Source organism: Brachyhypopomus gauderio, chromosome 12 (genome assembly GCF_052324685.1).
Source record: "Brachyhypopomus gauderio isolate BG-103 chromosome 12, BGAUD_0.2, whole genome shotgun sequence".
Lineage (NCBI taxonomy): Eukaryota > Metazoa > Chordata > Actinopteri > Gymnotiformes > Hypopomidae > Brachyhypopomus > Brachyhypopomus gauderio.
This window is the reverse complement of record NC_135222.1, coordinates 17,484,873-17,512,613: the sequence shown is the minus strand read 5'-3', so window position 1 is coordinate 17,512,613 and position 27,741 is coordinate 17,484,873. Positions and strand designations below refer to the sequence as shown.

At 49.2% G+C, this 27,741-nt stretch overlaps 1 protein-coding gene and 1 long non-coding RNA gene across 9 annotated transcripts in view; both read right to left on the bottom strand.

Annotated features, from left to right (window-relative positions):
• The window catches only part of nlgn1 (neuroligin 1), a 191,744-nt gene that overhangs the window by 30,766 nt on the left and 133,237 nt on the right, over nt 1-27,741 (bottom strand). The window lies entirely within an intron of this gene.
• LOC143527975 (uncharacterized) lies at nt 16,479-19,697 on the bottom strand. Its single transcript, XR_013134324.1, has 3 exons — nt 19,493-19,697; nt 17,406-17,494; nt 16,479-16,907 (listed from the first exon to the last, which is right to left on the bottom strand). It is a non-coding gene; the product is annotated as an uncharacterized LOC143527975 (long non-coding RNA).

The following is a 27,741-nucleotide window of genomic DNA, read 5'->3' as shown; positions in this document are numbered from 1 at the left end:
AGAGCCAAAAGAAGCTGAATTCACTCCCTCATCTGGGTAAGATCTGACCAACACAACGCCCCTCATATGGGTAAGACACGCCCAACACAATGCCCCTCATCTGGGTAAGATCTGACCAACACAACGCCCCTCATATGGGTAAGACACGCCCAACACAACGCCCCTCATCTGGGTAAGACACGCCCCAACACAATGCCGTTCATCTGGGTAAGACACGCCCAACACAACGCCCCTCATCTGGGTAAGACACACCCAACACAACGCCCCTCATCTGGGTAAGACCCGCCCCAACACATAGCCCCTCATCTGGGTAAGACACGCCCCAACACAACGCCCCTCATCTGGGTAAGACACACCCAACACAACGCCCCTCATCTGGGTAAGACACGCCCAACACAACGCCCCTCATCTGGGTAAGACCGGCCCCAACACAACGCCCCTCATCTGGGTAAGACACACCCAACACAACGCCCCTCATCTGGGTAAGACACACCCAACACAACGCCCCTCATAAGGGTAAGACCCGCCCCAACAAAATGCCCCTCATCTGGGTAAGACACGCCCAACACAACGGCCCTCATCTGGGTAAGACCCGCCCCAACACAACGCCCCTCATCTGGGTAAGACACACCCAACACAACACCCCTCATCTGGGTAAGACACGCCCAACACAACACCCCTCATCTGGGTAAGACACGCCCAACACAACGCCCCTCATCTGGGTAAGACACGCCCAGCAGCCAGCAGCCCACACTAGCCCCACCCCATATGTGCAGGACACGCCCCGTAGCCAGACCCCCCCCAACTCTACGTGCTCCTGTGCAGTCTGGAGGGTAGACTGGGCGCACCGCCCTACAGGACACCCGATGCCTGGGTCTTAGGACACCATAGTACATCCAGACACGTCACATCAATGCCAAAAGTGCCATCAGGCTGGGAAATAACCCCTCGCAAGCTGAGCATGAGATTTCCTTTCTTTCTTTTTTCTCTTCAGCGTGGTCATGCCCCCCCCCCCCCCCCCCCCCACCCCACACACTCCCTTCTCTCTCACTCTGTCACTATCTTCAGGCAAGTGGTGCAGTGATGAAGGGCTTTAATTGTATGTCAGCACGCCCTGTGGTATGCCAGGATCACGCATGGCTGCTCTCCTCACACACCATGCCCATATCTCCTCCTCTCACCCCCTCCCTCTCTCTCTCTATCCCTCTCTCCCTCTCTCTCTCCATCCCTCTCATTACAGTCTTGCAGTCCTGCTGGACTGTTGCTCTCCAGCCACTACTTCATTAGCGTGAGTCTGGCAGAAGAAGAGAGAGAGAGAGAGGGAGAGAGAGAGAGGGAGAGAGAGAGAGAGATGGAGAAAAGGAAGTAGGGGAAGGAGGGTGATGGAAAGACAGCAAATGTGATGGAGGGAGAGAGAGAGAGAGAAAGAGAAAGAGGGAAAAAGAGAGGGAGGGAGGGAGGGAGAGAGAGAGGGAGGGAGAGAGAAAGAGGGGGGAGAGAATGAGAGGGAGAGGGGGAGAGATAGGGAGAGGAAGAGAGAATGAGAGGGAGAGAGGGAGAGGGAGAGAGATAGGGAGAGGAAGAGAGAGAATGAAAGGGAGAGAAAGGGGGAGGGAGGGAGAGAGAGAGGGAGGAAGAGAGGGAGAGAGACAGAGGGAGAGAGAGGGAGAGAGAGACAGAGAGAGAGGGAGAGAGGGAGAGAAAGAGGGAGAGAGAGAGAGAGAGGAGTCCTCCTCTTCCCTGCCGTCTCCGCTGCCCTTTTGACTCTAATAGTCTATTGATTTTCAGTGGCTGTCGGATCAGACCCACTTTTACCATTCACTCATGATATTAGCTATTATGTTGTGGGATCCCAGGCCTAACAGCTTGTCGGCATGGTGACATTAGCCCTCCTCAGCCACGCCCTAGTCAGCTGATTGGTCTAGATGGCCTTGGCACAGATCCACCCCTCAGCCTACCACAACGGTGTCCTTTATCTCCAAACCATAAAGGTGAGCTGGGGACCCTGTGAGCTGAGCACAGCCCGGTACATCAGCGAGTGGAGGTCCATGTTAAGTTAAAGTGGGCCTGTCGCACTCGAGGCTGTCCTGGTTCACAGCTATTTATCAAGGGTGTTGTTCAGAGGCGCTACACCCAGCACTACGCCATGTCCTTGGTGTTGTTCAGAGGCGCTACACCCAGCACTACGCCATGTTCGTGGTGTTGTTCAGAGGCGCTACACCCAGCACTACGCCATGTCCTTGGTGTTGTTCAGAGGCGCTACACCCAGCACTACGCCATGTCCGTGGTGTTGTTCAGAGGCGCTACACCCAGCACTACGCCATGTCCTTGGTGTTGTTCAGAGGCGCTACACCCAGCACTACGCCATGTCCTTGGTGTTGTTCAGAGGCGCTACACCCAGCACTATGCCATGTCCTTGGTGTTGTTAACGTCTTTCTCTGCTGGTATCACCAAGGACACTACGCCATGTCCTTGGTGTTGTTTAGATGCCCTACACCCAGCACTACGCCATGTCCTTGGTGTTGTTTAGAGGCGCTACACCCAGCACTACGCCATGTCCTTGGTGTTGTTCAGAGGCGCTACACCCAGCACTACGCCATGTCCTTGGTGTTGTTCAGAGGCGCTACACCCAGCACTACGCCATGTCCGTGGTGTTGTTCAGAGGCGCTACACCCAGCACTATGCCATGTCCGTGGTGTTGTTCAGAGGCGCTACACCCAGCACTACGCCATGTCCGTGGTGTTGTTCAGAGGCGCTACACCCAGCACTACGCCATGTCCGTGGTGTTGTTCAGAGGCGCTACACCCAGCACTACGCCATGTCCGTGGTGTTGTTCAGAGGCGCTACACCCAGCACTACGCCATGTCCTTGGTGTTGTTCAGAGGCGCTACACCCAGCACTACGCCATGTCCGTGGTGTTGCTAACGTCTTTCTCTGTGTGTTGCAGTAGGAGGGGAGCAGGTCCAGCCTGCTAGCTGTAAGGTTCCTTGAGTGATGACCCTGAGCCCGGCACGGGTGGAGCACGCATGGGTGGAGTATACTCGGGCAACGGAGCTCACAGAGCAAAAGGCTGTTTATTTACTGGAAAGGTCAGAAATGACAGAATATATTTACAGAATGAAAAAAGTGAGAATTAGAAAGTTGTGGTAGAAGTTGGGCGTTTAAGACCTACAATACCAGCGTTGGCAACTCCAAACCTACGACAGTGTCACCGCGGGCATGAGCAGAGCTGACCACTTGTGAGGGTAAACACCAACTGACAACTGCTAGACCGCACGCTGATGAATGGACAATACACAACCCCTCAATACACAACCCCTCACTACAAAACCCCTCATTACACAACCCCTCAATACACAACCCCTCAATACACAACCCCTCATTACACAAACCCTCATTACACAAACCCTCAATACACAAACCCTCAATACACAACCCCTCATTACACAAACCCTCATTACACAAACCCTCAATACACAAACCCTCAATACACAACCCCTCATTACACAACCCCTCATTACACAACCCCTCATTACACAAACCCTCAATACACAACCCCTCATTACACAAACCCTCATTACACAAACCCTCATTACACAAACCCTCATTACACAAACCCTCATTACACAACCCCTCACTACAAAACCCCTCATTACACAAACCCTCAATACACAAACCCTCATTACACAACCCCTCATTACACAACCCCTCACTACAAAACCCCTCATTACACAAACCCTCAATACACAAACCCTCATTACACAACCCCTCATTACACAACCCCTCATTACACAACCCCTCATTACACAAACCCTCAATACACAAACCCTCATTACACAAACCCTCATTACACAACCCCTCAATACACAACCCCTCATTACACAACCCCTCATTACACAACCTCCACTACACAATCCCCCACTACACAACCCCTCATTACACAACCCCTCAATACACAACCCCCACTACACAACCCCTCATTACACAACCCCTCAATACACAACCCCTCATTACACAACCCCTCATTACACAACCCCTCATTACACAACCCCTCATTACACAACCCCCCACTACACAACCCCTCATTACACAACCCCTCAATACACAACCACTCACTACACAACCCCTCACCAACACAACCCCTCACTACACAACCCCTCACTACACAACCCCTCACTACACAACCTCTCACTACACAACCTCTCACTACACACACCTCTCACTGACACAACCCCACTACACAATCCCTCACTACACAACCCTTCATTAAACAACCCCCCACTACACAGTCCCTCACTACACAACCTCCACTATACAACCTCCACTACACAACCCCTCACCAACACAACCCCCCACTACACAACCCCTCATTACACAGTCCCTCACTACATAACCCTCACTACACAACCCCTCATCAACACAACCCCCCACTACACAAACCCTCACCAACACAACCCCCACTACACAACCCCTCATCAACACAACCCCCCACTACACAAACCCTCACCAACACAACCCCTCACTACACAAACCCTTCACTACACAACCCTCACCAACACAACCCCACTACACAACCCCTCACCAACACAACCCCCCACTACACAACCCCTCACCAACACAACCCCCCACTACACAAACCCTCACCAACACAACCCCACTACACACTTTTCCCTGGACATCACTGGAAATTCAGTGCTGTCTTGTGCCCCCACACTCATGTTCATGGAAACACTGTGTTCAGGTGTGTGTGTATATGTTTGTGTGTGTACAGTATGTGTGCTCATGCGCGTGTGTGTTTGTGTGTGTGTTGGGGGGTTCTTTCTCAGGGCTGGTGAGTTTGGAGCTAAGTGGCGTCTGAGGCCATGAGGTGCCAGTGGACCTGTCTGACTACTGACGGAGCCGTAATGAAGCATGGCTTCATCTCCACAGAAACACCAGCACTCACAATCTCGCCCCCCTGTCCGCAACTGACGTGCCGGCCACGAGACCCACGAGAAAGTGGAAAGTCTGCTATAAAAAGATTGTTTTAAAGAACAGGAAATGGAAGCATTTTGGTAAGAAGGCCTTCAGTCAGCTCGTACCTGATTGGGGAAATAGGGAAACACGGCAACAAAGTGAAGTCATCATGGCTGGTCTGGGTGTGTAATGTGCTTTAGATAACAGCTCCACACAAGACCTTTCACTCCAAAACACCCAGGCAATTTTGAACCAAAGCTGGATATAGCTGTGTTTACAATTCTCACGGGGCTGGTGCCCAATCCCACCTAGAGCAGAGAGAACGTGTCCATGTGATGAAATATTCTCAGCACTTTTTCATGTGCACTATGAAAAATACAGGTTTAAGATGTATTGACCACACACCCACTATGTATGTACAAGTATCAGCTCCACTCCATTGTCACTCTGCACGTCAGATAACATTTCTGATCTCATTCTCCACACCATCAGCACAGAAGTGGCACAATCGATTTCTGACTCTGACCTCTGACTGCTGCCGGCCGGATCTCTGCGGAGGCCTGGGTGGCCGGACTACCATGGCCACGCCTCCCAGCGTGGACTTAACCTTAAGCCGGTGGGGGTGGGCGGGGCAAAGGGACCTGCTGACAGACGAAGGCCAGCTAGCGGTAGCCGTACTGCCGCTCCACATCACAGGACCGCAGGGCGATGGATCGGACCGTTAGCAACCTGGCAACTTCATCTTTTGGGGGAGAGGCAGCCCAAGACTCTCCGAGACGACACCACTTCCCCAGAGAGGAGACAGAGTGGTCGGAGGTGGGTAGACCATGCGTACACTGGCACCATGAAGAGGAACTTCACAGCAGAGACCCATGCCAGAGACAGAGAGAAAGAAGACAGGAAAGCCTCATGTTATTTCCCATCCTTCCCCTATGCCCGCTTCCCGCTTTCTCTCTCTCTCTCTCTCTCTCTCTCTCTCTCTCTCTCTCTCTCTCTCTCTCTCTCTCTCTCTCTCTCTCGCACGAGGGAGCTGCTACGGCTGGCTGGAAGAAAGAGCAGCCGTCAGGTTCTTCTGGAAGGGCTGTCCCCCAGCTACGACCCCAGAGCCGGGAGGAGTGGAGCGCTGCACTCTGGCAGGTGAAAAGCGGATGAACAAGGCAGCCCTGCCGATCCGCACTCGGCCACAAAGCGCCGCGCGCTGTAGCCCGACACTCCGCGTAGCCGCGGTGGCGTTTACGCCACGTCGCTTCACAAGAGCGAACGCAGAGGGTGCGGAGAACGCGCTGTGGGCTCCACGGTCTCCACTCGTCTCATAGGAAGAAAGAGAGAGGAGATAGAAGAGCACACACGGGGCGTGCGTGGGGCGTGCGTGGGGCGTGCGTGGGGCGTGCGTGGGGCGTGTGCGTCAGGAGCCTCCACTCAGTCTGCCCAACAGGCTCGTTGCCGTCACCGCTTCACGGGGACCCTGGAAGGCGCAGGAGAGTCGCTGGGATCCAGAGCAACGCGCGGGAGGTGCCGTACCACAGCCAAGACTAATTATCAGCCCTTCTGACAGCCAGCACAGACGGGAGGCGGGCGGGAGCAGGGCGGGGGGGGGCGGACACTCTCAGCACGACCTGCTGAAATACAGATGAAAAGCAGGACCAGAACCGCGGGGACAGGCGGTCGAATCGACCACCACCGCCAGGGCTCGCGCATCCGCCCGGAGGCTGTTCGGACCAGAATCGCCACAGCGAGCCAGACAGCAGGCAGCCGGGCCGGGGCGGCAGGGGCAGCCCCAGCCAAGACTATTATACCCCGGTGTCACCCAGCCCAGAACAACAGAAGGTGACCGAGAGGAGAGGAAACAGCCGGCTAAAAAGATGAGAGGACAAAGCGGCATTGGCAGGCCAAGCAGACAGCGCTGCCCCACAATGCAACAGCCACTCACAAAGTGGAGGCCAGACTGCCCGAGTCTGGAGCCATCAGACCCAGTCAGAATTCTAGATGGCACAACATAGAGAGTTGTGCTCAGGAGAAATTAGCTTGTACTTCCTCTGCGTTAAGAGATTAAGCTCTTTTAACGATGTTTCCAATTAAATCATGGCAGTGTCACTACTTGGATAACAGTTGTGAGCTACGGAAACAGACTTCCTGTGTGTCGTCCTGCGAAACAGAGAGAGCAACTGTCTGGAAAACAGGAACAGGAAGCGCTCCAGAAAATTCAATGAGAGGCTGTATCCATGCCAACGACTACAGCAACACACACAATGCTCCCAAAGCCGTTTGCTCAACACGCGTGTTCCCAAAGCCGTTTGCTCAACACGCGTGTTCCCAAAGCTGTTTCCTCAATCACTCTGCTGTAGTGCTTTCCTCAGAAATACTTTCCCCTCAGCAGCTAAGCCATCAAAACAAAACACAGGAAACAGTCACAGCCAAGTTATCAACACAGAATACAACAAGATAAAGGAAACACAGCTAACGTCTCCAAACAACACACATGCAAATACAGGAAACGCATCGCTTATCTATCTACACACAGCAGAAAACGCACGTAGCCAATCTATATATAAATATTTCACCCTTTAATACTACAAAACACAAGCAATATGCAGAGCTCACACATTCATGAACACAAAACAGATAATGGCAAGTTTGCATACTGTACGCACTGAACCCATTACCTCGCCTCCTCAGTGCACCTGCTCAGTGTGGACTGGGACTCCTCCTCCAGGAGGACACGTTGGCCGCCCTGGTCTCCCAGCCGTGTCGACCCCTGCGTCTCGACGTCCCCACCCCCAATCCCGTCCCCACACACTGAGGACGAATGCAATTTACAGCAGGAATGAGGAAGTTTGCAGCGCAGCTCTTGGGCCGGAGAGACGAGGTTATCACCTCCATCTCCGCACTGGAGGGGACGCAATAAAATCATAGCACAGCAATGGGGCCCTGGCAATGAGATTTGCAGGACAGCTGTAAATGTTCAATAGTTCCCCCCCCCCTCTCTCTCTCCCTCTCTCTCCCTCTCTCTCTCCCTCTCTCTCCCTCCCTCTCTCTCCCTCTCTCCCCCTCTCTCTCTCTCCCTCTCTCTCCCTCTCTCTCTCCCTCTCTATCTCCCTCTCTCTCTCCTTCTCTCTCTCCCTCTCTATCTCCCTCTCTCTCTCCTTCTCTCTCTCCCTCTCTCTCTCCTTCTCTCTCTCCCTCTCTATCTCCCTCTCTCTCTCCTTCTCTCTCTCCCTCTCTCTCTCCCTCTCTCTCCCTCTCTCTCTCTCTCTCTCTCTCCCTCTCTCTCCCTCTCTCTCCCTCTCTCTCCCCCTGCCTCCATCAAGGACACCCTGGCATTTAACGGTTCTTGCTGCTCTACAATCTTCCACACGGATGTGTTCGGGAGGACTGATCGGGAACCTGAGCTCCACACACAGTCTGTGCTCACACACACACACACACACAGACACACACACACACACACGTGCAGCCTGCCACACACACGCACACATCTGTGTGCCGTGTCGTTGGCCACAGATTAAGCTTAGTCTGAGGAATTTAAAATAGTGAATTGCAATTTCCAGCATAATTTAGTCGATGACAGATTATGGTCTAATTGTCTTCTAGGAAACTGCCCTTGTTATGACACACAAGATGAGAAATTAATCTCACTAAACTTACATTTCTCTACTTCCAGCCTTATTGTGTGAATATTATTAAAACATTTACAATTTTAACATGAATCTAAGTTCACTTAAAATCAGAAACGATCTATATCATGTTGTAGAGAAGGTTATATTAATTTATATTGATTTATGAGTATATTAAGACTTGGTAAATCCTACAGTTAAATTGTGATGAATGCAGAAATCCTGAATGATCAACAAACAAGAAAGACTCAAATACCAAGAGATGAGACTACAGCAGGAACAGATGTGGAAGGAGACGCTAACGTCCTCGCAGCGCTGGACTGGGAGAACCGGCTCCAGCACATCCTAAGAACAACGTCCCATGTCTCCGTCCAGAAGAGTGCAGACCTGGTATCAGCTGTGGTACTGCGCAGAACCCTCAAGCTCCGGTAGAGGACCCGAGCTTAGAGGACAGCCGGACCCCGGGACAGGTGGAGCGGGCGATTTACACATTGTTTTTTGAGTCCTGCTCCAAATCACAAGATTAGCAGACATACATATTATGGAAATAAATGTAACATGTCCTGGTTTATTACATTCCAGGTGTAGATTTTATTACTTTATTCTTTTTTTTTTTTTGCATTTACATTTCAAACTATCATTTTTTATACAAAATCAGATCAACATATTTCAGTTTGACAGCTCCTGGGGAACCGTGCAGGTCCACATTATTTGTGCAAGCACCTGCCATATACCATAGAAATCATTAGAACAAGAAGATCTGCAGCCTACAATAAATCTCATCAAATCAATGGCTCTCTCTCTCTCTCTCTTTCTCCCTCTCCCTCCCTCTCTCACACTTTCCCTCTCCAACACGTGAGATAAGCATCATCACTGGTGCAGGATAAACGGTTGTATGTTATTTCCTGCCCTCAATGAGAGCTTTAGTGAAGTGTTTAGAGGCGCCGGTCGAAAGCAGCGACACACGGAGACCACGGAGTCATCCGTCCCAGTCAGGGTCCACTGACTCCATCATATCTGCCGAGGCACATGCTTCGTCTCAATAACACAACCCCCTTCACTACTTCATTCACACGGCGATAAATATGGAAATCCATTTCGAAGGGGATATGATTTTTTTTTATCGCCCCACTAGCGTGACACAAACTGTGTCAATATCCCCCTATCTTGGCATAATGAATCACGGACAAAGTGCACCGTTCTGCATCTTAGAAATGCCAGTGTATAAATAATGCAGGAGATCGGCTCACGCACCACAGACGGCCCGGCCACGTGGGACGGCCGGTACTGTGGCGTAACAAGGTCTTGCAGTCATGAAAAGCTTTCAGACAAATGCTGTTTTGTTCCTCAATAAAACCAATAAATAACAAAAATCAGGAAAGCAATCAGGAAGTACAATGTACAAGGAGAACGCAGGTGTCGCGATGCAGGAGACATCGGAGGGCGCTGTGGACAATCTGACACAATCCTCCCTCACCTGGTGAGGATACAGCCTCTGTGTTCACAGCCACTTTTTAACATGATGTGATTACATCATGATTTATCCTTTCTAATGTACATTCATATACAGAATTAGATGACCATGCAGGAGTTGCACCCTGTGTACTGACAGGACTGAGAGAAAAACAAAACGCAAAGTGCCCAATGACAACGTTTATCTCTCTGGGTCAGGTCTTGTGTCCTGCCCCTGGGAGGCAGGTAGGGGGCGTTCTTTCAGAGACTATGGCCAAGATCCTCCTATACGCCTGCTGGGTTATACTGCCCCGCCATTGACTACCAGCAGGGAACTCCATAAATAACTTTGGGTGGCACTGCTCCATCGCCTGCCTTCAAGCAAAACAGAAAACAAACAAACAAACAAATGAACCAATCCAGACTGTCTGTGCTACAAAGGTATTTGATTTGGTTTCATCACAGCCAAGTCTTCTTATGTGAATGGAATACAATTTCCACACCTGTCATTTCACTGTATAGCTGGCCTGCATGCATGCGGGTGCTCAGGGTATCTACACAATCCTGCACAGAACAATAATGGAGGAAAGAAGAACCTTGCCAAAGCGCTCCAGTTATCCGGCGTTTGTTTGAGGCAAGGCCATGGTGTCTGAGCCATAGCAGGGTCACTACCCACCCTGCCACCTTCCAGCAAGGGTTTGGTCCTGAAGTGCTCCGCCTCTCTGTGCTTGGCCAGGTGTGCTTGCTGCGAGCATTTGGATTGGTGGAAAAGCTTTTTAATCTCTCCTGGCCAAAAACCCCTGAGCAGACTCCCAGGGCAGCTCCAGCGTGGACAGCAGAGCCCTTGTGTGACCCCCAATGCAGGCATGGTTCTGGAGAGGCCTGGCCCAACCTGCTTCTACATCTGCACCCGGCGCTGACCCACTATCAGCCTGCTGCAGGCTTCCATGTTCCATCAACGATGAGATTGTCAGGAGCTAGCAACAGCGCCGTCTCACGCTGGACTCCCAGAGAACCCCGTAAATATGGGAGGTGCTCTGGATAAAGCAAACATTTCACACTACACCTGGAACATGTCACGTAATATGTGATTTGGCAGTACAGGGTCATTCTAAGGACTGTGATCCTTGGTAGTGGTGTAGGCCAGCTGGATCGGCCCCCAGAGCGAGCAGCAGGTAGCGTGAACCTGCCCTTCCCACGTCCAGCTGAGGAACCAGCAGCTACCAGCCAGTAGGTGGTCTCACACGCCAGGGCAGCACAGCCATGTCAGGAAGTGGGTTAATCACAAAAAGGAAAAGAAAATAAGTCACTACTGCCAAGAGGATAAACATCTTGAGATTGTCTAGTGGCAGGAGCTCAAGTGAGAGGTCTGGTACTTTCTATTATTCTATATTGAAATGGAGCCAAACCTCAGCACACAGGCATCAACAGCAGTGCATGCGTTTTCAGAAGCATATTTGCAGGGATCTTCTGAGGCGGGGGGGGGGGGGGGGGCTTGTGGGGTTAAGGCTCACAGCAGACTGGGATTTTGTTGTTTTTATATATATATATATTTTATAAATGGCTTCAAAAAACAGCAAATTGCATAATGGCCGATGTGTCGGTAGCAGTGTAGCTGTGTGTCCTCCATACCCAACATTACTTTTACTGTGTTACTTTTCCTCAACCAGCCACAGCTATATTAATATAAATGAAGTACATGTAACAACACACACACACACACACACACACACACACACAAAGAGTACTGATCTTCCTGATACACAGACTAGGAATTAGGCTTAGCGATAAAAGTCCCTGGATCCATTAACATTACAGTAATGACCTGTTAAGATATGCACTTAATCTATTGCTGTCAAAACGTGCAAGGTCAATGGGCCAACGAGACACAGTGAAAACCTGCCAGTGTGGGACAGCATAGCAGGAGACACGCAGCAGAGCCCTTGAGCTGGCTGTTCCCAGAATGCTTTGCGAGCCTGTGAGCCCACTCAGAATCAAATGGCAAACCGGAGGAGCGCCAGGCAGAATTAAGATGTGGTACGGGTCTTAGCCAATTAAACAAAGGGGGGCGGTGCACATCTCCCCGGTCCACTCAGAGCTCGCAGACAACGAGCAGAAGCAATTTCCCGCAGCCTTTGGGGCGTCGGAACAAAGCTCGGGGTGCTGACAGCGGCCCAGGGCCCGGGCAGAACAGCGGCCGTGTGCTGTAAACAGCTCGGGCCAAGCCCCCGTAGGGCTCGCTCCAAACCTGCAGTCCACCACATGGCACGGCCCTGCAACCAGACCCGAATAATCAAGCAGGGATTGTGTTGTTAAGGAGCCCGGTGAACGCCTCCCTGCTCAGCTTGAGCACACTGAAGCAAAGCCGGTGCGCAGGGTTTATGAAATCCTCCCCGCACGCTTTGTTTGGTCTAGTGTCCGGTTTTTTTAAGGACCTCCTTCACTGATATTTGCTTCAGAGTCGTCCCTGACATATTACAGGAATTAATAAGCAGTCACGTTTTTTTTTTAGAAATTACGGTGGTATCATATTTCTGCAGTCTGTGACTTTCGGCTAAACGTCCACACTTAACACTGATGATGGGACGCTCGGACCCGACACAAATGGATATAAAATGGTGACAAATTATACATGAAGAGGCACCAAAACAACCTGCTGATTGATAGCTGCAGAAGAAGAAGACAGTGCTAGTGGAGGAAGGTCTGGAGCTATAATGAGTCTCTAATCCCATTTCTCCCAAGCTTCCGTGTCCTCCTGTGCGACTCGTGGTGTTCAACGTAACCTTTCGCAGCTTTCATCTCCCTCCTAATGATGCTGGACACAGTGAGGAGTCCGCACCGACTCACACGGCACCAGCATGAGATCTCACGGCCCCGCGATGTCTCCCACCTCCACACAAATAAACAGATTCTAGAAGCATTCGCATTCGCATGACCATCCAGGACAGAATACACCATCCAGGACAGACTACACCATCCAGGACAGAATACACCATCCAGGACAGAATACAACATCCAGGACAGAATACACCATCCAGGACAGACTACACCATCCAGGACAAACTACACCATCCAGGACAGAATACACCATCCAGGACAGAATACACCATCCAGGACAGAATACATCATCCAGGACAGAATACATCATCCAGGACAGACTACATCATCCAGGACAGAATACACCATCCAGGACAGAATACACCATCCAGGACAGACTACATCATCCAGGACAGAATACACCATCCAGGACAGAATACACCATCCAGGACAGAATACACCATCCAGGACAAACTACACCATCCAGGACAGAATACACCATCCAGGACAGACTACACCATCTAGGACAGACTACATCATCCAGGACAGACTACATCATCCAGGACAGAATACACCATCCAGGACAGAATACAACATCCAGAACAGAATACAACATCCAGAACAGAATACAACATCCAGAACAGAATACAACATCCAGGACAGGATCCAGAGAGTGATAAGGTCTTAGTCTCTTTCCCTCCTGTCATTGTGTGTCTTCAGGTAAAGTTGTGCGCTGCCACTGTAAGTGCTGATGGAGATGAGATGGAGATGCTAAAAGGAGATGATGAGGACAATCACATGTGGGATATGAGGGCAGTGCAGAGACCCACAGGCATGATGGGGGATTTCACTCCACAAGTCCCACTTTCTCATCAGAAGCCGTCAGTGCATAGCAGTGCTAGCTAGCTAAGTCCCTGGGGAGTGTTATGCAAGTTTAAAAGCAAACAAACAAACAAACAAACAAACATTGGAGTTGCAAAACTGTAACTACAGATCTTTCACATCTCAGTGGTTTTAAACAACCTCGCCTCCAATACATGATTCATCTTGTAACCTCAAAATACAATTCTTTGTTTGGTTACAAAAACCCCCACTGCTCTCAGAATAGTACAGAGAACATTCTCCCTCTAATCTCGTTGGTTTGGAGAAGAGGAGTTGGCAGTATTAGAGGAGAACAGACACCTTCCTTTGATCAAGTCCCCCATAGCCAGCAGCTTCCGCTCCATTTGTGTCTATGTGAACATGGATCCAGCTACCGGAGAGAGCACAGCACCATCAGGAGTTTGTGGGCCACACCTGTGAACTTCAGCCTTCAGCGGTGCCGATTAGCGCAAACTGCTCGAGCTGCCGTGTGCTCAGGCGTCTGAGCAGGCCATGGTGCGAGCGTTCACGTGGCTGTCTGCACAGAGCAGGCACACACATCACAAAAACACAGCAGCGATAATTTCGCAGGCGCTACAGCCTATCCACAACAGCACACGGCATGCTGACCAGAACATCTCCTGTGTGGAAGAATAGCATGTGGTAGAAGAAAGAGTCAGATATATAAAGACCTGAGGACTTTATTTCCCTTTGCTCATATATATCTCAGGACTCGGGTTCATATATATCTCAATGTTTTGTTTGATGTCCACAACAGCTTGTGTTCGAGCTCATTCACTAGTTTGAGAGGATCTCCCTGGCTAACACCATAATTATACCTTCATTTTGAGAGTTGAGAGGGTGAGTCAAGCTTCAGTACCAGAGAAAAATCACATTATTCAACTAATTAATAACTTAATTAAAGCCTCGCACACGTCAGATGTGGCTGATTACATAATTATTAAAAATAATTGGAAAGTTACTGGATGGCACCTTGAGAGACGAGTGAGGTGAGACTGTGATTCAGTTCCAGCAGTCCCCTCAGTCCCCTCTGCTCCCCGCCATCACACTGATATCTCCACCCCGCCATCACACTGATATCTCCTCCCACCGCCAACACACTGATATCTCCACCCACCGCCATCACACTGATATCTCCACCCCGCCATCACACTGATATCTCCTCCCACCGCCATCACACTGATATCTCCACCCACCGCCATCACACTGATATCTCCTCCCCACCATCACACCGATATCTCCACCCACCACCATCACACTGATATCTCCACCCCGCCATCACACTGATATCTCCTCCCACCGCCATCACACTGATATCTCCTCCCCACCATCACACCAATATCTCCACCCACCACCATCACACTGATATCTCCACCCCGCCATCACACTGATATCTCCTCCCACCGCCAACACACTGATATCTCCTCTCACCACCATCACACTGATATCTCCTCCCCACCATCACACCGATATCTCCACCCACCACTATCACACTGATATCTCCACCCACCGCCATCACACTGATATCTCCACCCACCGCCAACACACCGATATCTCCTCCCACCACCATCACACCGATATCTCCTCCCACCACCATCACACCGATATCTCCACCCACCACCGTCACACTGATATCTCCACCCACCACCGTCACACTGATATCTCCTCCCACCACCGTCACACTGATATCTCCTCCCACCACCGTCACACTGATATCTCCTCCCACCACAATCACATTGATATCTCCTCCCACCACAATCACACTGATATCTCCTCCCACCACCATCACACTGATATCTCCTCCCACCACCATCACACTGATATCTCCTCCCACCACCATCACACTGATATCTCCTCCCACCACCATCACATTGATATCTCCTCCCACCACCATCACACTGATATCTCCTCCCCACCATCACACTGATATCTCCTCCCACCGCCATCACATTGATATCTCCTCCCACCGCCATCACACTGATATCTCCTCCCACCACCATCACACTGATATCTCCTCCCACCACCATCACACTGATATCTCCTCCCACCACCATCACACTGACATCTCCTCCCCCAGCATCACAGAGCTCAGAGGACCACAGCCCTTTCTCCACAATCAGAACGCAAACACACATTCCCCCAGCAGAAACGGAAGCATGAGGTCCATGTTCAATTTCAGTGCAAATCTATGGGGGACTGTCAGCCATATCCATTTTAACCGATGTGGTCCACTCTCCTCATCACCTGTCCATTATTTCAGAGCCTGATTAGCACAGGACTGTGCCTGCACTCTATCCAGCTCCACAATCATTATGTGCCCACAGTGGTAATGCAATTAGACTCCTGATTATTTTGAGGAATTTTAAATAGGTGCCGATCCTCAATCCACTGCATATCTTTCAATAGACTTTTTCTCCTGAGGCCTTATAGAATTTCGAGCACATGCTGATAATTCAAGCAAACTATGGCAAAGAGAACAGGGTGAATTTTCCCATCAGCCACTGGGGGGAATGCCACATGGGCCCCTTTTTTTGAGCTTTCATTTGAAGTGTGTCGGTGTCCGTCAGCAGGACGTTGCTGTGTGACTACGATTAGGAGGGAAGCCATTGTACCTGAACCATTCACTGACGTTTGAGAGTAACCCAACCGTTCAAATGCGCTTTGTGGTGGTTCAAGCGGAATGTGCTAATGCAGAATTAACCCGTTACACAACCGTCACAGCACTGAGACGCAGCAAGGCTTTAAATTGTAGTTTTATTCAGTTAGATCATTTTCCAGGACAGATTTGAGGACAAGGATGAAACAAATGAGTATAAATCACCACGGTGCTAGCGAAGACCAGGACTCAAACATTATTATTCCAAGAAACATTATTAACAGGACAATACAAGCCATATCCATACCATTTTATGTACAGCTACCGAGCTCAACAAACATCACAAAAGCAGAGTGATCAGTATTGAGTCTGAGATTCTGTGGGAAAGACACAAGCCTGGAGAAGTGTGTAGAACCTTCTGCAGTTCGCTTCGATAAAACTACCCCAGAAGACTGCAGAGCTGTGTCCAAAAGATGAGTAGGATTTGAGACCATGACTTTAGTATTTCACACTGTTAACATGGTGGTGTTTCTTCAACGGTCAGTGTCTCTGGGGAGTGGCGTAATTGGGAGGGGATGTCCATTAAGCCACTGTGAGAAATGATGTATGACGTCTCATCAGAGGTGCTGGTTATGAAGCACACTTCTCAGAGCACCAGAGTAGCCGTCACAAGATAAAACACAACACGCTTAAAATAACAAAACAAACATCTCAGAACAAAATGAGCTAGAGCTGCTTCTTTTTTAGGGATGTCAAAAAGTGGCAGTCCCCAACCACAGCGTCGCCACGCTGTACTTTAAACCAGGAACAAATACTGCAGCGTATCCTCAGTGCTGACAGACGAGTGATGAATAAGATTGTAAGAGACCTCACTGCTGACTGTACTGAACTCTGAAGCACACTAATCTCATCAAACTTTACTTTCAAAGTTTATTTTTTGTTGTTTTACATTAACTTGCCTTCTAAAAACGAGCAAAGCAAAGAGAACATGAAGCCAACAAAGGATTTATTAACCGTGATTTACAGGTGGTCACTACAACCCTTCATAAAATCGTTTCATTCCCACTTATCAAATGGTCCCAACTCACCTCTGCAGTGCTTGTTCGTCTCTGGTGTATAACGGAGTCATATGTGGAGCATCAGAGAGAGAGCAGAGTGTGGCGACCTCATCATGCCTCTCCACCATGCAAAACAGCCATCACAAGTCAAACGAAAATCTCAATTTTCCAAAATGAAGACACGCAAACAACCATTTGAACAGGAAAAAAACCTTGAATACAATTCTGTATTCGTTGGTCAAAGGATTTTCGTGTGGGGGGGGTGGGGGGGGGTGGGGTACAGGATTTGGAGTTAAAAGACCAAACTGATGCTTGAGATTGCAGATAGAGTACAGCACAGTGAAAGTAAATGTACCTTATTTGTCAATTGTGATTGTCAGAAATTGTGTGTTATTGTGATTTTCATGCCAATTGAAATTTGTCCACTGCATTTACTCATCTGTGCAGTGAGAACACATACAAACACACTAGTGGTCACTAGCAGGCTGCGGTGCACATGTGCCCAGCCCTAGCCTTGTGCCCAGGGAGCAGCTGTGGTTAGGTACCTTCCTCAAGGGCACCTCAGTCATGGCCTCGGGAATGGGAATCAAACTTACGACCCTCCAGTCAAAAGAACAGTTCCCTAACCACCAGATCATGACTACCCTCAGTATGGCACAGTGGAAATATTCCCAGGGTACAGCACCATGGGAATATTCCCAGGGTACAGCCGTGGAAATATTCTCAGCCATCTAACCCATTTGAAAGGAGATTAAGAATACAATAACTCACATTTACCCTGAATTTATGTCCAAAACTAATGATCTATTGGAAATGTACATTCTGGATCAGGCACTGAAGAATAGTGAACTCCCCCAAAACCCCTCTACAGGAGTGTCTCTGCTACCTCTACATATGACCTTTGGCCTCTTAGGCATGAAGTGAAAATGAGCACCTGAACACCAGGACAAGAGCTTGTATAAAACACTACCCTGAACACCAGGACAAGGGCTTGTATAAAACACTACCCTGAACACCAGGACAAGGGCTTGTATAAAACACTACCCTGAACACCAGGACAAGGGCTTGTATAAAACACTACCCTGAACACCAGGACAAGGGCTTGTATAAAACACTACCCTGAACACCAGGACAAGGGCTTGTATAAAACACTACCCTGAACACCAGGACAAGGGCTTGTATAAAACACTACCCTGAACACCAGAACAAGAGCTTGTATAAAACACTACCCTGAACACCAGAACAAGAGCTTGTATAAAACACTACCCTGAACACCAGAACAAGAGCTTGTATAAAACACTACCCTGAACACCAGGACAAGGGCTTGTATAAAACACTACCCTGAACACCAGAACAAGAGCTTGTATAAAACACTACCCTGAACACCAGAACAAGAGCTTGTATAAAACACTACCCTGAACACCAGGACAAGGGCTTGTATAAAACACTACCCTGAACACCAGAACAAGAGCTTGTATAAAACACTACCCTGAACACCAGGACAAGGGCTTGTATAAAACACTACCCTGAACACCAGAACAAGAGCTTGTATAAAACACTACCCTGAACACCAGAACAAGAGCTTGTATAAAACACTACCCTGAACACCAGGACAAGGGCTTGTATAAAACACTACCCTGAACACCAGAACAAGAGCTTGTATAAAACACTACCCTGAACACCAGGACAAGGGCTTGTATAAAACACTACCCTGAACACCAGAACAAGAGCTTGTATAAAACACTACCCTGAACACCAGGACAAGGGCTTGTATAAAACACTACCCTGAACACCAGGACAAGGGCTTGTATAAAACACTACCCTGAACACCAGGACAAGGGCTTGTATAAAACAGTACCCTGAACACCAGGACAAGGGCTTGTATAAAACACTACCCTGAACACCAGGACAGAAACCCCACTGGATATTCTGTGGTTCAACTTCACAATGCTTTTAACTTAATTATAGTAATGATAATAATAATATGAAAATCATAACAACTGTTATTATTGTTAATCATTGTAATGATTTAAAAAGTAAAACTGTCAATGAGAAACAAAGTAATATTAACAGCAATTAAAAGCAAAAGATATTTATTTATCAAAACTTCGGAATACCTCTCACGATCTCAGCATGAGATGCATTTGTCTCCAAGATGAATCACATGTTTGTTTTTCACTGGTCAGAACTCCATAAATCCAGTGCAGCATCTGATTAACAACAAAGTAACTCTTCACACTCGTGCACACACTCGTGCAAGCTCACACTCGTGCACACCTTCACATGCGCTCTGACTCGCTCACTCTCTTCCGTTTGCACTATTTTGCCGCCCTAATGGTGAGAACAGACAGCGCCCCCTGCTGGAGGGTTCTGCGGTGGGAATCCAGCAAGCATCGTACTGCACCCCACTGGCCGCCCTCCACGGCAACACGAAGCTGTTAATTAACTTCACACGTGTAGAAAGCTATTAAGATCAAATTTCAAGAGTGCAAAGGCAAATGTAAGATGTCTAAAAGGCCCCAGCCAGGGATTGGGAGAGGGACGGGCAGGGGAGACACTTATGGAGATGTTTCACTAAGCATGTCAACAGCAGTTCCTGGACTCATTCCTCTTTCCCTGGGAGTATCAGTCACATGGCGTCAATGTCAAAGAGCGGCAGTGAAGTGTGCTCTCTAGGGCACTCCAGCCCAGATGAAGGTAAACCTATCAAAAGCCCTTTCCTTGTCTCTACAGGGCATTGCAATGGAAGACCTCCATCCTATCATGGATTTTAGCTCGAGGGGGACCTCCATCTACTGTATAGCACTGCTGAGAGCAGAAATATGTAAACTTGTAACCTTAGAAACAGTTCCCTTGGAAACAAGGAGGGGAGGTTGAACTGCAGGTTGTTGAGAGAGACGGCTAGAGTGGAGCAAGATTACGGTTTTAAGATTTTAATTTCAGATTTAAGAAAAACATTCAACAAACAAAATCTGCATATATAAAAATCTATGCAAAATGAAAGCTCGGAACTTAAAGAGTTAGTGACGCAATGATGGATGCCCAGAGACGCAGGTAAATATGCAAAATCAAGCAAGCCAGGAACCAGGTGAGAGCATGAACCAATCACACACATGACCCATGTGTGGCTGCATGAATCAAACAAAGACTGCAGTGAAGATCCAGCATTAATCCTGCTCTCCTCTCCTCACACCGATCAGCCAGGGAACATTAACACAGACGTGTCATTAGCCAGCTCCCTACTTTAAGGTGCTGAGAAGATATTCTTGTCCTGTGCGTTAATGGTGGCGAGACGCTGTCGCAAATCCAGACATGTGCCCCTAGGCAACCAACATTCACAGGAAGTGACGTCATGGTGAATCACCTCGCCTAGTCCTCGCTGCTGGTATACCCACGCATGACACTCGATCATGTGGATCTGTGTGTGTACTTCTCTGTTTTTGGCTGTGTGTGTGTGTGTGTGTGTGTGTGCTCTGCTGCAGATTCTCCAGGTCGTCTCAGTAGTGAAGAAAAAATAAAACCTCACATATGTTTCTGCATCTCCACAGTAACAGAACTCAACACAGGACCGGAGCAGAACTCAACACAGGACCGGAGCAGAACTCAACACAGGACCGGAGCAGAACTCAACACTGCTGAAGAAGGAAATAACAGAAATAAATCCCATCATGCTGATTTTACTCTTGTTTTAATTGGCCTGATTTGCTGCCATAAATTAATTGGGGAGGGAGCACGAATGTGCAGAAATACGCTGCTCACTGAATCCGTTTGCAGTTTAACAGCTGGGACGTGTTTCTGTAATTACCATTTTAAATGGGGACCACACCGATCCACAAATCTGGGTGCAGCATCTCTGAGGAGAATCAAACCGTCTGCTAGGCAAACACTCTCTTCCTCAACAGATGAGGAATGGGTGGAGGAGTCACACACTCACCCGTCCTCATGGGTGGAGGAGTCACACCCACCTGTCCTCATGGGTGGAGGAGTCACACCTACCCGTCCTCATGGGTGGAGGAGACACACACCCACCTGTCCTCATGGGTGGAGGAGTCACACCTACCCGTCCTCATGGGTGGAGGAGTCACACCCACCCGTCCTCATGGGTGGAGGAGTCACACACCCACCTGTCCTCATGGGTGGAGGAGTCACACCTACCCGTCCTCATGGGTGGAGGAGTGACACCCACCCGTACTCATGGCTGGAGGAGTCACACACCCACCCGTTCTCATGGGTGGAGGAGTCACACACCCACCCGTCCTCATGGGTGGAGGAGTCACACACCCACCCGTCCTCATGGCTGGAGGAGACACACACCCACCCATCCTCAAGGATGGAGGAGTCACACACCCACCTGTCCTCATGAGTGGAGGAGTCACACCTACCCGTCCTCATGGGTGGAGGAGTCACACACCCACCCGTCCTCATGGGTGGAGGAGTCACACACCCACCCGTCCTCATGGATGGAGGAGTCACACACCCACCTGTCCTCATGAGTGGAGGAGTCACACCTACCCGTCCTCATGGGTGGAGGAGTCACACACCCACCCGTCCTCATGGGTGGAGGAGTCACACCCACCCGTCCAGCTGCAGTTCCTATGCCGTTGCCTGCTTATGTACTGGGAAATGGAGTGATGAACTCAGTCATATCTACCTCAAACATTTAATACACAATATATATATATATATACACACACACACACACATGTAGAATGTAGACCCATTGGTCTAGGGTGAGTACAGTAGCTCAGACTTGAAGAGGCAGCAGAGCAGCAAGGGCTTGACTCCTCACACACACACTCACACACACACACACACACACACACACACACACACACACACACACACACACACACACACACACATAAATACATGCATATAAGCAAGCACACGTCTAATAGCTTGATACAGAGGTAATGTGTTCAGTGCAGACTCCCTGCAGACTATCAATTTGACTGTTTCCATTGTCAGAGGTTGAGAAGTGTGCCCTATTCCAAATGTCAGCTGAGGTAATTTTAGAAGCAGGAGACAGGGAGCCAGGCAGTGGGGCCTCAGAAACATCTAATCAAGTCTACTCTCACTCTCTCTAGACTGCACACTGCTATTCCAAAAAGACCACTGTGACAGATCGCCATTAAAACACTGATTAATCGCCCCACCCGACAAGCTCTATCAGCATGTCCTAAATACCTGAACCTCAGCTAACTTCAGGAGGGGAGGGAGGGTGAGTGGGTGGTGGGTGGATGTGTGAGTGAGTGGGTGGATGTGTGAGTGGGTGGGTGGATGGGTGGGTGGATGGGTGAGTGGGTAGATGGGTGAGTGGGTAGATGGGTGAGTTGGTGGTGGGTGGATGTGTGAGTGGGTGGGTGGATGGGTGAGTGGGTGGGTGTGTAGATGGGTGAGTGGGTAGATGGGTGAGTTGGTGGTGGGTGGATGTGTGAGTAGGTGGGTGGATGTGTGAGTGTGAGTGGGTGGGTGGATGGGTGAGTGGGTGGGTGGATGGGTGAGTGGGTGGGTGTGTAGATGGGTGAGTGGGTAGATGGGTGAGTTGGTGGTGGGTGGATGTGTGAGTGGGTGGGTGGATGTGTGAGTGTGAGTGGGTGGGTGGATGGGTGAGTGGGTGGGTGTGTAGATGGGTGAGTTGGTGGTGGGTGGATGTGTGAGTGGGTGGGTGTGTAGATGGGTGAGTGGGTGGGTGGATCCACACCTGACCACACAGGTGTGGTCTACTTACCTACAACAATTCTGGCCATGTATGAGAAGGCTGTCAGTCAATGGCTCTCTGGCTCTCTGCCCCCCCCCCCTCTCTCTCTCTGTCAGCAAGGATGGTCATGTTGACAGTGACCATGTCCTACATTTTACATTTCATTTAAAATACATGTGTTAACTCCCCTCCCCATGAGTACCACACATGCTCACTCTCAAACACTCTCTCTCTCTCTCTCTCTCTCTCTCTCTCTCTCTCTCTCTCTCTCTCCTTCACTCTCTCATACACACCCCTCTCTCTTTCTCTCTCAAATACACACACACACACACACACACACACACACACACACACACACACACACACACACACACACACACACACACACACACACACAATATGCACACATATCTCACCAACAAGTAAATAGCTGAGTTTCACCAAAAGAAATTTAAATACATCATCCAACACATTTTCCTTTTTGAACAAAGCAGGTAATAATACTGCCCAAGAGTGTGTGGGTGTACGCAGGATACAGGCAGCTACACAGATGTCACTGTGAACTACAGGAAAGATTCTGGGACAATTAAAAGAAGAAGTTACTCCTGAACAGACACAGTGAAGACTGTTCGTCTGCCATTTACCTGAAGCCTGCCTCACTCTCACCACTGAAAAGAAGGAAAGAAAAGAAAAAGAAAGAAAGAAAGAAAGAGAACAACATTGCTGCTTTAGATTCTTGAATGCAGGCCTCATCACGACATCAACAAACACAATGAACACACGTTAAGAACCGCTCTCGACGGTATTAAGTAGTTTTGAACCACAAAAATCTGCGGAAGTCGTACGTTTTCCACAAAGATCTCACATCGGATTAAAGAAAAAGATGAAATGAAAGAAGAAAAGGAAACAGAAAAGGGATCCAAGCTCACATCACATTGACTGTTTCTTAGCAACGGCTTCTTCTTCGGACAGACGTGGAGAAGGGGAGGAGAGAGAGAGAGAGAGAGAGAGAGAGAGAGAGAGAGAGAGCAGAACCTCACACCAACAGTTTGGTCGTGGGTCCCCTCATTTTTGTTAAAACTGGGCTTATTGATTTGCGCAGATATTATAGCTTACACCGGATACCACACAAAAGGACTTCAAATCCCACAATGCCTGGATGTCCTCTGGGGCTCAATGATCATTTCATTTATCGATGTCCAAGTGCTCCTCATTCAGACCACACAATGCCAGGTTCCTCCTCAAACACAGGTAACCATCCCTGACCGAGTGCAGAGGGCCAGGACAGAGTGCCCACCAATAACACAGATTAGACATCTGCCCTTCCCCCATCCACTCTGCCAGTCTAGTCCGCCGTCAAGTGATCAAGAAAGGCTCGGTGCCCTTATGATCAAAGAATATAAAAGAATATGTAATCTCGCTGCAACAATGCAGCTAAGTGGAAGTGCATGTGCTTTTAAAGCCCGGTGCGGTCCCGTCCCCGAGGGGCCTCTCCCTCTACCCGTCTAGGAAGCATCCCTGCTGAATCAGTGCCCTCTCTCTCTCTCTCTCTCTCTCTCTCTCTCTCTCTCTCTCTCTCTCTCTCTGCCCCTGTCTGGGAAGCATCCCTGCTCTGCGCTTTAGAAAATCAAGGAAAGCCACTTAGTCCCTATTCTGAGGGAGAGCTCAAGCAAGCAATCACGCCCCCCTCTGAGTTTGTGTCTCCTCTCGGTATCCTTCCTCCAGGGGAGAACAAAACCGCTGAAAAAAAAAACCAGTCTAGAATGACCCTGATTTTAAATTCCCTATAACTGTAAGTTTCCATCATTTTGTTCAGTTTAAGAAATGTCACACACAAAGTGGATGAGCTGCAGATCCCCCCCCCCCCCCCCTCCGCTCCACTGGAGCCTCCTCTAAAGTCCGACTGCCAACGGCTCCTGTCCAGCATAACGGATAGGACACTTTAGAGGGCACGTTGTACCGCTGTCCTAACTCTCGCAAATGTTCGCTGGAAAATCCAGTTGTCTGGCTGTAGAGCATGATTATATCTACAACAAACCACGCACAGGTCGCACAGAACTAAAGATCATTCAGAAGATCATCTCCACTGATGGAGCTACAGAAGAACATGTTCATGAGACAGGGAGAAAAGGCTCATAAGAGCAGCTGTGTGGAGATATGAAGCCCCTCAGTGGTGACACACCATCACACCATCACCGCAGGATGGCGAGAGGAGAGGTGAGATGAGGAGATGAGAGGTGCGGAGACAAGAGGAGAGGTGAGGAGATGAGACGAGCGGTGAGGTGAGGAGAGGTGAGGAGACAAGAGGAGAGGTGAGGAGATGAGACGAGAGGTGAGGAGAGGTGAGGTGAGGAGAGGAGAGGTGAGGAGACAAAAGGACAGATGAGGAGATGAGACGAGCGGTGAGGTGAGGAGAGGTGAGGAGACAAGAGGAGAGGTGAGGAGAGGTGAGGTGAGGTGAGGAGAGGTGAGGAGACAAGAGGAGAGGTGAGGAGAGGAGAGGTGAGGTGAGGAGAGGTGAGGAGAGGTGAGGTGAGGTGAGAAGAGGTGAGGAGAGGTGAGGTGAGGAGAGGTGAGGTGAGGAGAGGTGAGGAGAGGTGAGGTGAGGAGAGGTGAGGTGAGAAGAGGTGAGGAGAGGTGAGGTGAGGAGAGGTGAGGAGAGGTGAGGAGAGGTGAGGAGAGGTGAGGAGACAAAAGGAGAGGTGAGGAGAGGAGACAAGAGGAGAGGTGAGGAGAGGTGAGGAGAGGTGAGGAGAGGAGAGGTGAGGTGAGGAGAGGTGAGGAGACAAAAGGAGAGGTGAGGAGTTGTGAATACGTTGACGTCTGCCCATGAGGAGCACACAGCCACATATTTGATCAAATCCAGATTAGTTCAGCCTCATTGCTTCCTCAGAACTGTGCTATATCAGGAGGGATTCGATTAGCCCACCGAAACTACAGATAATTAAGCTGACATGTTGCCGGAGAGGAAGGGAGACGAAGGAAGGGGAGATGACAAAGAGAGAGAGAGAGAGAGAGAGAGAGAGAGAGAGAGAGAGAGATATGTGTAATATGAGGAGAATTCTAAAGGGAAAACTTGCAAGTGCGTTTACTCTGATCCTGGATTTTTCATCAAACTGATTTCCAGTGAATGAGATGATGGAAGCTGCGAGAGACGAAGACACTTGTGCTTCTGCATAATGGAGAGACATGACAGCAAAGTGAGGAGAGCCAGGCCAACGCTGGGCTATTAGGACAGGCTTTGATCTCAGGCTGTGCACAACATATATACTGTGTGTGTTTTATTATATATATATATCAGAGAGAGAGAGAGAGGGAGAGAGAGAACGAGAGGGGGAGATAGGGATGGGAGAGAGAGAGGGAGAGAACCTGGCCAATGCGATCTGCTGCAGTTCAAACTGAACATCAGAATGGGGAAGAAAGGTGATTTAAGGAACTTTGAACGTTGCATGGTTGTTGGTGCCAGACGGGCTGGTCTGAGTATTTCAGAAACTGCTGATCTACAGGGATGTTCACATACAAACATCTCTTGAGTTTTCAGAAAATGATTCGAAAAAGAGAAAATATCCAGTGAAGTGGCCGTTTTGGGGGCGCAAAAGCCTTGTTGATGCCAGAGGTCAGAGGAGAATGGCCAGACTGGTTTGAGCTGATAGAATGGCAACAGTAACTCAAATAACCAGTCGTTACAACCGAGGTATGCAGAAAAGCTCTGAACACACAATACGTCAAACCTTGAGGCGGATGGGCTACAGCAGCAGGGTGCCAATCCTGTCAGCTAAGAACAGGAAACTGAGGCTACAGTTTGCACAGGCTCACCAAAATTGGACAATAGAAGATTGGAAAAACGTTGCCTGGTCTGATGAGTCTCGATTTCTGTTGCGACATTCGGATGGTAGGGTCAGAATTTGCATCAACAACATGAAAGCATGGATCCATCCTGTCTTGTATCAACGGTTCAGGCTGGTGGTGGTGGTGCAATGGTGTGGGGCATATTTTCCTGGCACACTTTGGGCCCATTAGTACCAATTGCGCATTGTGTCAGCACCATGTCCATCCCTTTATGACCACAGTGTACCCATCTTCTGATGGCTACTTCCAGCAGGATAACGTGCCATGTTATAAAGCGAGAATCATCTCAGTCTGGTTGTCTTGAACATGAAAATGAGTTCATTGTACTCGAATGGCCTCCACAGTCACCAGATCTCAATCCAATAGACCTTTGGGATATGGTGGAACGGGAGATTCGCATCATGGATGTGCAGCCGACAAATCTGCAGCAACTGCATGATGTCAATATGGACCAGATTATCTGAGGAATGTTATCAATACCTTGTTGAATCTATGCAACGAAGGATATACAGTGAGTCCCCGCTTAACGATGGGTTTAGAGACTGAAAAGTCTGTCGTAAAGCAGTTTTTGTCGTTAAACGTGACCATAGATTTAGATACGCTTTGATCGTAAATACAGTATAGAAGAAAACGAACATTGTTCTCGTGCGTGCGTACAGCGTGAGAAAGAGCGATCGTTGCCGAGATGCGCTACGGTGGAGGCTGCGCTGCCTCAGCTTATCGTACACAAAAAATGTAAATGTGCCATATTTTGTCAATTGTGATTTTTCACTGCAATTGAAATTTGTCCTCCGCATTTACCCATCTGTGCAATTA